We start from the raw sequence: 15,327 nt of genomic DNA on the forward strand, positions 1-15,327 counted from the left end.
GCATTTATTTCCCCTTGATTTTCTTTTGGAGCGCTCCCTATTCCCTATGCTTAGTCCATGAGGTACAGGTGGACTGATTTCCAATCATGGGTGGGCCTAAGACCCAGACCAGCCAATCAGAGCTTTCCACCTCCTGCTCCAAATGATTAGTTCATGTGTGGACACATGACCCAAGCCTGACCAAGGAGTCTCAAACCTGGGACTTTTGCTAGAGGTCCTGGGAAGATAAGCTCTGAATGAGTAGACCGTATGTCCAGAGCAGCTGGTGGCCATCTTGTTCCATTAGGGGAAAGCCTGCCTGAGAATAAAGACTACAAAGAGAAGAGTAGAGCCAAGAAGAGATAAGGAGACACTGACAGGGAGACAGGTGGGAAGGAGGAGGAGGAGAGAGAATAAAGTGAGTCCTTGTTGGCATGATTTGAGCCCCTAGATCTTCCAAAAATGAGAAACATCCCTAACCTTTTCAGTTGCTTTTAACATTGATTTGAATTGGGTGTCTGTCACTTGGAGCCAAGTGTTTTGAATCATGTAAAGGCTTTCCCATTTGGCTAAATAAAGGAGGATTGTATGAGTTGGAAATACGGCAACTCTTGTCAGCCTGTCCTGTGGAGAAAGATGTGGAGATTAACCTAAACCAGGGAGTCTAGGAGACGTGGAGAGAGGTAGAATTCTCATGTGTGCAACCTCAGCAGGAAAGGGAGCCATCTCCCCACTTCTTGAGGGAAGACAGCCCTGCTCTGGCACTATGAGGGGTTGAGGGACTGGTGACAGGGCCAGGAGAAATGGCTGCAGAGCCTCACCGTGAGGGGACCTCCTGGGGGAAGCTCCCTCCACCCACCCCCCACCCACTGGGCAAGCATAGGCTGTGCACTACCAACATACAGAGCCCTCACAAGAGGATCCAGGAAAAGACTGTGAAAGGTCTGGAGCAACCCAAATGTCCATCAACTGGTGGGTGGATAACTAAAACATGGGATATCTGTAAAATGGAATATTATCTGGTGACAAAAGGAATAAAGCACTAACACATGGTATGACATGAATGAACCTTGAAAATACTATGCTAAGTGAAAGAAGCCAATCACCAAGGACCACATGTTGTATGATTCCATGTATATGAAATGTCCAGAATAGGCAAATCTATAGGAAGAAAGCAGCTTAGGGTTGGGGGAATAAGGGAATTAGGGTGAGATGCAGGGTCTCTTTTGGGGTGATGAAATGTTCCAAAATTGATTGTGGTGATGGTTACCCAACTCTGAATATACAAAAAACCATTGAATTCTACACTTTAAGTGGGTGAATTGTATGGTATATGAATTATATCTCAATAAAGCTGTTACCCAAAAAAGGTCTTGAAATTCCTATCCAGTCAGTGTATGGCGGGGGTGAGAGTGGGGAGGGGGGCAGCCTCCAGAAGGCCCAGGGCACATCTTGCAGCTGCTGCTACCTGGGGAGTCATTTCTTCCCTTAGACCCAAAGTGCTCTGGGCTGGCACCTTAAGAAGGCTCCACTCTGGCTCATCCCTCCCCCTGGGGTAAGGAGCCTGTGGGGTCGAGTGGACATATCCACCACACTCACACCTTAGACCTAGACCATAACCTGGGTATACAGGACCCAGAAATTCCTTGCCCAAAAGGCCCCAAACCTTTTTTTAGATCCTGCAGTCCTGTGCCCCAGGTCCATCTTCCCAGGGTAGACTGAATTGGGGGTAAGCATACAAGGGGTATGATTAGAATGTGGATACATAGTCTGGAATGCCCATATCAGGCCCCTCAAATGGTGAGACAAGCTAGGAGTGAGAAGAGAAGTGGCACAGGCCATGGGCCATGAGTAGGGGGTTGGGGGTCCTGTTCCAGTATGGTGATCTGAGGAGTCTGAGAATTCTCAACTCAAACTTGATCTTCCAGGTCAGTATGAAGACATATTTTTCAAGATAAGAGTTTTGAACATTTAACAATTGTTGGCTTGCTTTATTGTTGTAAGATATTTAAATATATAGTTTGTGTACCTGCATTTGTCCTCTGGCACTGGACCCCACAAATAGAAAGATCTGGCCTGCTGGGAGATGCTACGTTTAAGGGGAAAAAAATCTTTTAGAGCTTTTCTTTCTCATGAATCCTGGTGTGGGGTATTCCCAGACTGCATTTATCCATTTGGGAGACACAGTTGATAGATCCCTTGCTCCAGGCTGAAGAGAAAGCTGATGTGTGGCTGCCTACAACCTGGAAATTTAAAGTCGCCTCTCAACGTCTTTCACCTGAGCTTACGGCTCAGGCCCTTAGTAAGGTGCGGTCGGAAGCTGAGGAGGCTCCGTGAGCCATACTGAGGACTCCCGTGTCAGTCTGGCTCTCTTTCTTTTTTTGTTTTTGTTCTTGATTTTTAAGATATGATGTAATAGGGTTCCAGCAAGGAATAATAGCAGAAGCTCACGAGAAACATCAGAGGGCAGGGCTGGGGCAGGCCAGAGAGTATTCATTCATCTTTTTTCTATATCTTTCTGATGGCTGAAAACCCTGGGGGATCCTATGTGAATGCCCTTGAGGTTGGACCTGCAAAGATATATGGTTTCTGTCCTCCAAGAAGAGGCCACCTGGTTGAGGAAATAACACTGACACTAAAATCACTAAAACAATATCAAAATACCAACAATATAATTTAGGGTGTGACACGAAGTGTTCTCAAGACTAGAGATCATCTTGTCCAGAGTTTCTCCTGGCCACTGTTGACATTTTGAGCCAGATAATTCTTCGCTTGCTGGGGGGGGGGTCAGAGGTAGGGAGCTGTCCAGCCCATTGTAGGTTATTTAAGAGCATCACTGGCCTCTACCCACTAGATGCCAGTAACAGGCTCCCCATTTTAGTTGTGACAGCAATAAATGTCTTCAGACCTCACCAAATATCCCCTGGGGGAGGGGGGAGGGTCAAAATTGTCCCCAGTTGAGAACTGCTGTTCTAATGTAAATCCCGGCCCAACGTCTCCGTCTCCGTCTCCCGGTAGGATTAACTTCAGTCTATAGACTGAAGACATCACAGGAAGCCAGAGGAGGGGGAGATGAGAGTGGGCCAGAGGAGCTTGGCTCTAGGAGGAGGAAGTGGCATCTGAACTGGGCCACAGAGGAATGGGGAGGATTCCAGGTAGGGGAAACAGTGTGCTCAGAGGCAAGAGCGTACACCACATGGCCACGCAGGTGTGTGTGCAATGCCCAAAGTGCCCAGCTGAGGGGACAAGTGGGAGGTGAAATGCAGCCCACCCTCCCCCAGCCAAGCCAGGCCCCTGGGCACCGGGCTGTGTCAGCCCAGAGGAAAGGGAGACTTTTTCCTAATACAAAGGTATCTTGTGTTCCCCACCTCATAGGCTCATGATGCTGGATCTGTCCAGAAGGGGCCCTTTTTCTAATGACACACAAGCGCCACAAGGCCAGCCAAGGCCCTGCAAACGAGCATGCCTTGGGATGGAGAGGAGAGGCAAGCCAGTGAAGTAGCCCCCACTCCATCAGGGGCTCTAGTTTTCTCTGGCCCTGGTTGGCCACTGCACTTCTCCACTCTGGTCTGTGGGGACCCCGCCCTGCCCTGCGGGGGCCCTGCATGGAAGAATGACCAGAAGTTCTTTCAAGAGCTCAAAGTAGGCTGAACCCAAAGGAGAAGGAAAGCTCTGAGAGAAGAGCCTAGACCTGGAGTCAGACCGCAGCCAGTGTGTGGGTTGGGATCACTGCTGCTGCCACCCCTCCGTGGAAAGGCCCTGCAGTTAGGCAACCACTCCTCAGGGAGGAACCTCTGCCCACAAGTACGTCCCCTCCTGCAAAGAGACATTCAGAACCTCCAGAAATCCCTTGCCCCATCACTTCCCTTTCTCTGCCCATCCAGCCAGCAGTGGGCCAGGAGAAACCAGGGTACAGTGCTCTTGGAGGTACATGAAGATGGTCACAGGGCACATATTTTGGCGTGGGTCATTGTAAGAGCCTCACAGGGTGAGGCTTCAGCTTCCACACACTCCTTCCCCTCGGGTGTGCTGCCTGGGCGCATGGAGGTCACTGAGGTCACGGTCCAGGGATGCTGCTGGTTCCCCTCCCACTTCCCATTTCATAATCACCCTTCTGCCACTTCTCAAAAGAAAGGCATTCTTCTCACCCATCCCAAATGTTACCATGGTGCACTGACTTGGGGAAAAAATGGATGGTGCAAGGAAGCTTCAATCTGAATCCTGGTATCCGTGTTGAGGAAAGGAATGACTAATGACTAGGTAAATCAACAAAGAGCTTCCAATTCTCTGCTTTCATTCAAAGTGAAGGAGAATCTCTTCTCATTGTCAGCTGATAGATTTTCAATGACCCACCCACATGATCTTTGACATATAACTCAAAAGGAATTTATAAAATTGATTGACATTGCTGTAACAAAACTCCTTATATTCCTTTGTACTTCTGTGAAAAGGTTTCTGAGGTCAGCACTTGCATCTATTAAAACACACACACACACACACACACACACACACACACACAAATAGAATTACTGCTGAACCCTGACTTCATCTAGCAATGAGTAATATTCATCCATGGATATATGAACTAATTGGGGCAGTAAAAAAAGCTTCATCTCTTTAAGAAATGTATTTCCAATTAAGCTTTTTTTTATGCTTCCTTAGAATCTATTAAAATTCCTAATAGCATTTGTTTTGATTAATTGTTCACTAGTTGTCATGGTACAAACCCAGATAGAATATTCTCTAATATTTAGAATCTATGGTCACAGGAAATTTAAAAAATTAATTCATTTTATATACATAGTTTTAGGAGAGAAGTATGATAAGGTGATACATAAAAGTCATTCAATCATAAAAATATAGGAGGATAAAATTCTGGAGGGGAAGTAGAATGAAAATATAAACTCAAAGAAAAAAAGAAAGGTGACATTTTCCCTACTGTTAAGAACTTCACAAATTCTTTTAAAAGGATGGTGGTGGACGGGGCGCCTGGGTGGCGCAGTCGGTTAAGCGTCTGACTTCAGCCATCTGACTTCAGCCATCTGACTTCAGCCATCTGACTTCAGCCAGGTCACGATCTCACGGTCCGTGAGTTCGAGCCCCGCGTCAGGCTCTGGGCTGATGGCTCGGAGCCTGGAGCCTGCTTCCGATTCTGTGTCTCCCTCTCTCTCTCCCCTCCCCCGTTCATGCTCTGTCTCTCTCTGTCCCAAAAATGAAATAAAAACGTTGAAAAAAAAAACAATTAAAAAAAAAAAAAGGATGGTGGTGGATAGTCAATCACTATAGTATTTCATTTGGAGATATTTTTCAGAGTTCTAAGATAGTTTTATTTTTTAGTGCACACACCGGAGAGCACACCTTATGTAACTATACCATGAAAAAAAATTGAATGTTTGCTCCCACAAATGTGCAAGGGGTGGTACCTAGATTTTCACAATCCTTTTAGGAGTCTGCCAGAAAAACCACAGCGTGGCTCTTGCTGGCAAAGAATGGGTGCCTAGAATGAATGAAAACCAACAAGTTTGAATATGCTCCTAAATCCTGGGGGACTTGAGGGCACCCTCAAAGCTGGGGGGCTCTCTCCCTGGTGCTCGGTTAGTGGGAAATGGACCAAGGACATCTCCCTTCATCCAATCAATACTTCCCTCCTGTCTTTTTTGTTTTGTTTTGTTTTTTAAGCGTTCCTCTAAAATCTCAGTCTCTCCACTACAGATGTCCTGTCAGGTCGGTGAGAGCTCTCTCCTGGTTTGCCCCCGCTGCCTCCACCGCTCCTTTCCTCCAGGAGCCCGGAACCCCCTGAGCTGCCCCCCCCCCCCGGAACCCACGCCCACGCTGGCTGGGCACCCCGGGCGCGCGCGTGCCACCCGCTGCTTGCTCCAGGTCTCCGTGACTCTGGGCTCGTCCTCACTCCCAGCTCCGCCGTGAGTTTTCTCATCTGGGGGATAATAAGAATTAAGCGAGATGAAATGTGTACCTCCCCTGCCACCGAGACTTGCCTGCACCCAGAACTGGGCATCCAGTTGCTTTCAGCTAATCGTGGGGTGACAGCTTGTCACTGACCAACGATTACAGAAGGGCTTCCTAGCGTGCCTCTTCTTCGCGCTCAGGGAACCAAGGAGGGCTCCCAAATCCTCCAGGGCTCGTTTAGGTAACCCGCCAAGTAGGGGTGATGACAACGCCCTCCCCTTCCCGCCACCGGTGGGCGCGGGGAGCTATGAGGTCATGCTCAGGTCACGTGACCGCCGCCGTTTCTATCTCTTAGGTACTCTTACAAGGGCCGTCGGGGCGTGTGACTTTCAAAAGGGTTATCTCTCCCTCCTCCCTCTCGCTAGCTCTGGCCCCTTTCACACCAAGGGACCGTGTCAAAAGTCTAGGATCCTGAATGGTATGGCTTCAAATGCTAGGATTTAAGGACTGGGGAAGAAATAAAGGAGAGGAGTAGGAAAAAAGAATCCAAGACTGCACTTCTTGCTGCTGCAGTTTGAAAACCAGGCTTAAGCCCTGTTCTTCAAAATCTTTTATGCCAAAGCAATTTGACATAGGTAGTAAAGAGATGTTTAAAAATCATCGTACTCTTAACCCATTAATTCCAGTGTCTAAGGAAATAATCTAAATTGGGCAAAGGTTTAGGTACACAAAAATTGCTGACTTGTTATAGAAACTAAAAAATGTGTATGATGAACTTGAATAGAGTATAAAAGAATAATAATCAGGCAGGTGTTTAAAATGGTGATTTTCAAGAATTTTTCATGACATGGAAAATGCACGAAAAAAATGACCATAAGGAATATTTGTTGCACTTACACGTGCCAGATGTTCCTGCCAAATGATTTGTATAGATAGATTCTTACAACCATAGGAGACAGATTCTATTATTATCTTTCTTCTAAAAACTGTCCTCCAGGAGGAACTTATGTAAGGTTGACTAGCAAATAAAGGGTGAGACTTGAGGCTTAGAGTTTATCCAAAGGGCTAAGTGGCAGAAACAGGATTTGAACTCAGGGAATCTGAACCCAGGGTCCAGCCTCTTAACTCCCATGCTCTTAACTACCTTCCACAGTAGTAAGAAATCAGGATGAAACACTGCACATGCACCAATAGATCACACATGTACACACATGTGCCCCCCCACCCCCACAAGCTATGCATAGAAAAATAACGGAAGGACAGACTCCACATTTTCACAATGCTATCTCTCGGTGGTACAATTACCTGCGATTTAAATTTCTTTATACTACTCTGGATCTTTAAATTTTTCTACAATGTGTATATTAATTTGACAAGTAGACAAAATGTTACATACAGATTGATTCTACTAAAAAGCCGTGTGCTAATTGCAGCATCATTTATTATAATGAAAACTCAAGGTAACTCAAATGTCAATTACTGTTTGAATAGATACAATCAATTATAAAACATACTAGGTGCAATAATTTGCAGGCATTGAAGGTGAAGTTTACACAGACCAAATGATTCCACATGGGAGGTGCAAAATGGTAGGCATATCATGCATAATTATTTGAAATATCATTGTGAAATCTGAAAATAAAAAAAATCACTATCAGGACGGTAAAATTATGTATGATTTATAGAACGTTTTTGACTTCCATAATGTTTTTCTATTTCTTGTATAATAAAATTTTCAGGGGCACCTGGGTGGCTCAGTCAGTTGAGTGTCTGACTTCAGCTCAGGTCATGATCTCACGTTTGTGAGTTTGAGCCCCATGTCGGGCTCTGTGCTGACAGCTCAGAGCCTGGAGCCTGCTTAGGATTCTGTCTCCCTCCCTCTCTGCCCCTCCCCTGCTCTCTCTCTCTCTCTCTCTCTCTCTCTCTCTCTCTCTGTCAAAATGAAATAAACATTAAAAACAAAAGTAAATTAAAAAAATTTTCATTGGGTTAAGGCTCATTTATCAAAATTAGCATGGATCACATGGGCATCTCTTTTGCCTTTCTGTTTTATTGCATTTCATTGCCAAAACACCCCAATGAGAATAGGCATTTCCCCCCTTTCTACTGTTAGGAAAATTAGGGCATAGAGAAGGTGAGTTACTTTGCTAACCTAGCAAATGAATGGAACTAGAACCCAGGCCTGTAATCTCCCTCCCGAGGGCTTTGGCCTATAAACAACATGGATTCTTTTGTGTAAGGACTGCATAGTGTTGCCTAGAGAATAGAAACCACTATTATTAAGACCCCAAACTGAGATCCAAATCTGGATTCTCTCCAATGGGTGAGAGCCTGGAGGCAGGAAACATGCCCTGTTGATGTTCTGTGCATCCAGAGTGGGGCTGCCTAGGGCCTAACGCTTTCTCCCACCACTCTCCAAACCCCTGCACCCACACCTCCACCCACACCCAGCCAGCCTTGGCCCCATATGCAGACTCCTTGGAAACATGCCTTGCCCTTGGCTGGAAAGAGGCCAGCAGATTTGTAGTTTAACCTCCCCCATCCCCTGTAGGGTATAGCCCTGCTCATGGCCCCCATAAGAGGGGTAAGGACCCCAGAGGCTAGCATGTGTTGAACCAGGTAGGCACGAGAAGGAAGCCTGGAAAGAGAGATCAAAGGACGTCAAGAGTCAGCAATAGTGGGTGAGGCCAGCAGTGGGAAGCTGGGAGTTTCAGGGGTCCCAGGGAACTTGGTCATCAGGCCGTCATTCTTCACTTAACAGATGGAGATATGACCTGCCAGGATTACACAATTGTCAGGGAGAGTAGGGGTGAGTCCAATCCAAAGCCCAAGGGAATCAGTGGAAGACCAGTCTATGATTCTGCAGAGCCAGGCGTCATTCATTTAAGATATGCCCAGTGTCATACTTGCTTACCAGATCTTTCTTTTCTTATGGGGCCAGAGCCAGTAACCCTATCCCCAATTCCATCCCACTGGGGGTCAGTAACCCTCATGGCTCAAGGTGAGAAAAATCTGGGAAGTCACAGGGGTGGGGGCGGCTCCCTCTCCAGGAAAACAAACCCAACCTCCAAAATACATGAAACAAACCAATGGACTGAGAGTCCAGGGGTGTGTCCAAGTCCAAGAATTCCAGAGCCCAGTGAGGAAAGTTTCTAGAAGGCAGGAGGAGTCAGGAAGAGGCAGGGTTTGAGTGGTCCAGAAAGACATGCCGTAAAGAGCCAAGAGAAAACTGTATGATTCCATAGGTATACTAAGGGCGCAAAGTGCTAAGAAGTGGAGCTAAGCCCAGGTTGAGCAGTTCCGATGGCAGGGAAGTGTCCTTAATAAGGAAAAAAGGAGATGGGAGATTGGATAGATGATTTGTACAAACAGTGCATGTAAGTTCCAACTACTCAACACAAAGGTGACGTTAAAGGTACTTTCTGTAAGTCATTGACCCCGAATGCCATAGGGCACCCAGGGAAGTGTTGCCCAGAAAGAGACCTGTCCATCTGTCTGAGCTGGCTGATGACTGGATATTTGCTTTCCTATTTCTACGGGGTCCATGCGGTTTCTTTTGAGCAAAGAAGGAGAGGCAAGTGCCATTCCGGGGATCTAACAGAGAAGCTGGTGCATCTTACACAGTAAAATGAGCTCATGTCCTGCTTCTGCTGCTTCTGGTGCTGTTTGTGTGCTCCTTTGCTGCAAACCTGGTACCTGTTCTGTGAAACAGCAGCAGAGGACGCGCCAGCCTCCCCATGGCTGAGGAAAAGCCCAAGGAAGGCGTCACGACTGAGAGCAACCATCACATTTGAAGGCAGTGGGCAGGATGGTACTGTGGTGCTCTATAGGATTAAGAGGCATACAGCACTTAGTACACCAATGAAAGCTTTCGTCAATGACACACAAGGTTTGTCAATGAGGCAGCTCAGATTACAATTTGACAGACAACCAATCAGTGAAACGGACAGACCTTCGCACTTGGAAATGGGGGATGGAAATACAACTGATGTGTCCCAGCAGGAGACAGGAGGGGTCTACTAAAAAGGGAAACTGCCACTTTACTCCAGAACTCTGTCCCTCCAGACCAAGAAGACATTCTCAATTAAAAACTGCAATTTGGATCCACCACATCCTGACTCCTACGGTATAGTTTTCTCTATTCTTCCATTTTCCCCTCTCCATTCCTCTATTGTACATAAAGTGTGCATGTACAAGAGCATATTGCGTGTTTAAAAATTTTTTAACGTTTACTTATTTATTTTTTCAATGTTCATTTATTTTTGAGAGAGGGACAGAGTGCAAGCAGGGGAGGGGCAGAGAGAGAGGGAGACACAGAATTCGAAGCAGCTTGAACTCACGAACCACAAAATCATGACCAAAGTCGGACGCTTAACCGACTGAGCCACTTAGGTGGCTCAAGCATATTATGTTTTTAACTAAATGGCCAGTGGTATGTTGTGATTAACATCAAATGGGGATAAGATGGGGAAAAATACTGATTCTATGAAAACAGCCCCCTTTTCCATGCTCATTCAGCTCTTGCCTTTACATCCTAGGAAGTTATTTTGTTCTCATTGTTTAACAACGTAAGAATTCTTTGATTGGAGAATTTTAATGTTTTTCATTTGTCATTGTAAAACCAAGGCAACTTTGTAATTTTCTAAATTTCATAAATTATAATTTTTTATAATTTTTTTGCACGTAGCCATTACATGTGGGGCAACCCATCTTTAAGTAGGGATAAATTATTCTAAAAGAAATAAATCCTGGGTAGTTTCCCTTCAAGTGTCTTGAAGTGTAAATAAACTTCTTGTTTAAAAAAAAAATGAGGTTGTGTGTCTTCCATGCTTGCGAGCCCTGAATGACTCCCCACTGTACTTAGAATAAGCCCAAATTCCTTACATGCCACCCACGAGACCCAGTATGATGGGACACTGACTCTTCTCTCTTGCCATCACTCACTTAGTAAAGCCCCACTGACCTCCTCTCTGCTCCTCAAACCGGGAGAGCTGTATGTGGCTGGTGCCTTATACTTGTAGCTCCCTCTGCTCCTAATGTCCTTCCCTTTTGCCCACCCTCCCCATATGCATGGGAATGGCTGACTGCTTCCCCTGCTCTAGGTACCCAGGGCCCTACCCGAGTAGGGGTCACTGAAGGCCTCACTGTCTAAAACCCTTGACTTCTTTATGGCACTTAGATCACCCCGAAAGCACCAGCTGTCTGCTTGTTTGGGGTCCCCTCCCCAGCCCTGACCCTTCCCACTGGTGGCCAGGCCACCCACATTAGAATGTTCCTTTGTGAAAGCTGGGCGTTAACTGCAAGGGACATGCTGCCTGGCACAGCGCCTGACATTTGGTACCATTCAGTAAATATTTGTGGAATGGATGAATGAATGAATGAATGAATGAATATGATGTCTGCTTATATGAATTCAATTGACTGAAAGAAAACCCAGGACTCAAATGCCAAACGGGGGAAAAATGAGAATCTTCAAATACTCACTTTCATTTGCCTTTTGCAGTTGAGCACCAACGCGTCATGCTTCTACTTTTTCCTCTCTTCCCTCCTCCCTCCCCCCTTCCCCTTCTTGCTTCCACGGAGGTCCACTAACACCTGCCATGTTCCAGGTCTGGGCTAAGTGCTGTGTGATGGTCCCCGCTTCCCCCCACTCTGATCCCCAACATGCCTCCCCAGGCCTCCAGTCTTTCCCTGGGTCCCCCTCGAGTTACATCCCTTGTGCAGTCACCCACAGGTACCCCTTCTCTGTGGGCCTTCACTGTGACTAAGCCCTGAGGTCAGGACACCCTGGGAAGGAGAAATGAAAGATTCTCCAAGGAATCAGCCATGGCCATGTGTTTGCTAACATGTTTGTCTGGAGTCAATGTTCTGGACAATCTATACAGCAAGTTTTTCATAAAATGAATGACAACAACCTTGTCTTTTCAGGTGTCTTCTTTGCAGTCCCAGGAGTCTTATCAGCTGATTATGACTCTGGACTGCTTCCTTGCTTCCTCTAAGCTTCAGATTCAAAGGAGCATTTGGCTCTCTCAATCCCTTCGAGTTCTAAATCTTCTGTAAGCACCAGGACACGAATCCATTCAGGCTTGGTAGCAGCCAGGATGAGTCAAACCCTCTGTGGGCTCATCTCCCAGTGACAAAACATCATTCCAGGGTGTGGGGGAGGGTGTGGTGATCTGGGCCAAGGGTCTGCCAGGACTCTCTCTTGGAGCTGGGACCCCTTTGGCTGTGCCTGCAGTGAGAAGCCTTCCAGTGAAAGGGATGCTGTCCTTCAGAAAAGGCCACTGGATGAGCTGTGGGATTGTATGGGAAAGCATGGGGTGCTCTGACAGCAAAGGTTTATCATGCTTTGGAATCGAGTTTAGGAAGGTGGGGTGGGAGGAAAGACTCGATCCTTTCCCAGTGCTATCAATAAGAGGCATGATTTCAGAGATGAGGTAATGGACTGAGAGGGCACAGGGAAGGATACAGAGGAGTGCAGAGGAAGGGGGCAAAGCCCTAAGCAATTTCCCCCAGAGAACTCAGCAAAGGGCTGCACTTGCTCCCCAGAGGCGTGGGGAGTTGCGGTTGGCCCAGAATAGATCTGATGACCCACTTCTGGGGGTCCTGGGACCCCAGAAACAGGAAGCCCTGCAGCATTTTCTTTTTTAAGTTTATTTATTTATGTTGAAAGACAGAGAGAGAAAGAGAGAGAGAAAGAGAGAGAAAGAGCAGGGGAGGGGGAGAGAAAGCGGGGGAGAGAGGGGGAGAATCCCAGGCAGGCTCCACATTGTCAGTGTGGAACCCGATGGGGGGCTCGATCTCATGAACTGTGAGATCATACATAACCTGAGCCAAAACCAAGGGTAGGATGCTTAACTGACTGAGCCACCCAGGCACCACCCCCCCCCCCTGCAGCACTTTCTAATCTGCTGGTCTGCTTTCCTGGTCTCCTCTGAGGTTTTACTCCTCTGAGGTTCTAGCACACGCTCAAACATCCCCTCCATTTCTGCCTTTGCAGGTAACTCAAAATTGGAAAATTAAATCTATGTTCTCCTTCCACCAAACTACCCCTGCCAACAGGATTCCTGGGTCCCTGGGGCAGAGGCCTCAGGGAGGGGCAGGGCCTGGCTACGGTGGGTGTTCAGACCCCCCCAGCCGCCCCCCAGCAGGGAATGAGCCTGCAGAGGCAGCCTCCCCATAAGCACAGCTTCTGTCTGCATCAGCGGCAAACAGTTTCCCTTGCACCTCGGAGGGAAGTGTTAATGAGGAGAGCGGTGGGGAAGGGTTGCGCCTGCCTGTGGTTGTAACAGTTTGCTCCTTTTGGCTCAAAGGGACTGAGGAGCTTACACACGTCTTCTTGAGGGTAGGACAGTTACCATAATAAAGAACGTGTGTACATTTATACCGGCCAACTAACCAAAAGTGCCCAGTGCAAGCATTTCTAAAGCAAAGACTCCTGCACGAGCACAGCTGTCAGAATGCAGCTCAACCCACAGGTCAAGGCCAGTGTTGAAGGCTAAGGTTTGCCTCTCCCATGGTTGAGGTCCCTGGGGAGGACCCAGCCCCTCCACAGCCCCTACCTTTGCACTCAGGTCCAAAGCAAAGTTCCTCCCATCTGGGAGGGAAGGGATGCAATAAACCCACAGGTTTGTCCAGAAGGTAACCAAGCCCGACTGAAGTGAGGCAGGGGACTGTCCTGCTTGAGCTCGGGCTCCGCCCACCTGCAGCCTCCCAGGCGAGGAGGAGGGCACAGTACAGAAGGATATTCTTGTCAAGCACCGGTCCTGGATTACAGTCCTGGCACTCTTCCCCTGGCCTCCATCTCACACACTTGCCTCTTTCTATGGCACAATCTATGGGTTGAAGAGGAGAAAGACTCTGGAGGCCTCCATCCAGAAACCAGAGCCAGGTGGGGAAAAAGTATAACAACCCCAAAGTCTGTTCAGAATCTACTACAACCACACCCAAGGTCAGCACTAACTAACAAGGGAGCAGGAAACGGGAAGAAAAAAGAATCAAGGCGCTGCCCCTGCCCATAAGGAGCTATGTCTAAAAAGATGGGCTGGGGCACCTGGGTGGCTCAGTCGGTTGAGCATCCGACTTCGGGTCAGGTCATGATCTCATGAGTTCGAGCCCCACGTCAGGCTCTGTGCTGACAGCTCGGAGCCCTGGAGCCTGCTTCAGATTCTGTGCCTCCCTCTCTCTCTGCCCCAACCCACTCGCATTCTGTCTCTGTCTCTCTCAAAAATAAATAAACATTAAAAAAAATAAAAATAAAATAAAAATAAAAAGACGGGCTGAGTAGAAAAAGCAGCTAAGAGTAAATAAAGGTGATACATGAAAAGTCCTCATCAGGAACTGCATAGTGCTTGCAGCCAGGGACGGTGAGGGAGCAGTGCTCCTTAGATACCGGGGTTTTTGTTCCACTGAGGGGACGTTATGAGGGAGGAGACTGGAGCCCAAAGGTTGAGAGGCTGAGGAGGAGAAGTTTGGGGAGAAAGAGAAAGTATCTGGCAGCCTCGGGAGACAGAAAGGTTTGGGAAAACATAGATATTTTAAGTGGGACTTAAACTCCTCAACTTAACTTTGCACAAAACCTTCATAAAATCCACCTGTCAGTTGTTCTGGAGATGAATTAATGTCAGGAGCCCCACTGATGGATTGAAGGCGGCTCAGATGGCCAGAGCTGGGGCGGGCAAAGGGGGTTCAGACACTCCTGGATTACAGCAGAAAGTGGGGTCTGGGTTTCCAGGAGGGGAGGCGGCTAAGGGCTTGGGCAACAGGGAAGGGAATGCTTTGCCGGGCCTGCCTGGCATGACGGCTATGGCAGGAGGGGGAGGGCTCTGAGGAGAAGAACATTCTCATAAGAAAAAGCTGTAAGATGATGCAAAGCTACCAGAACGCCTCAAGCCTGAACCAGTGAGTCTTCTGACAGACAGAGTGAGGGGCAGAGGGCGGTGGTAAGACGTTAAGTCACTAATTCTAGTCTCTTCCAGCCTGTATATCAGTGAATGTGACCTATCTCACAAAAGAGCTGCGTAGCTTATTTATCATCTCTCACTTGGACTGGTAAAGAACCCCCAACAGGGCTCCTGCCTCCAGCCTCTCCATCCCTCCAATGTATTTTCCACACACAGTGACGCTAGCGTAATCTTTTAAAAGTCCAGCTCTCACGATTTCACTCCTGTTTAAAGTCCTTCACGGGGCACCTGGGTCAGTTAAGCATCCGACTTCGGCTCTGATCATGATCTCACGGTTCCTGAGTTGGAGCCCCGTGTCAGCCTCTGTGCTGACAGCTCGGAGCCTGGAGCCTGTTTCAGATTCTGTGTCTCCCTCTCTCTCTGTCCCTCCCCCACTCACGCTCTGTCTCCCTCTGTCTCAAAAATAAACATTAAAAAAAATTAAAGTCCTTCAATGACCGCTCATCACCCAGCCACCAGAATTAACCTAACTCCTGAG

At 47.6% G+C, this 15,327-nt stretch overlaps 1 pseudogene; it reads left to right on the top strand.

Moving 5' to 3' along the window:
• The first annotated feature begins 9,623 nt into the window (after positions 1-9,623).
• LOC125162836 (small ubiquitin-related modifier 2-like) lies at positions 9,624-9,909 on the top strand (annotated as a pseudogene).
• Positions 9,910-15,327: the final 5,418 nt, after the last annotated feature.

This window comes from Prionailurus viverrinus, chromosome A3 (assembly GCF_022837055.1).
Source record: "Prionailurus viverrinus isolate Anna chromosome A3, UM_Priviv_1.0, whole genome shotgun sequence".
NCBI lineage: Eukaryota > Metazoa > Chordata > Mammalia > Carnivora > Felidae > Prionailurus > Prionailurus viverrinus.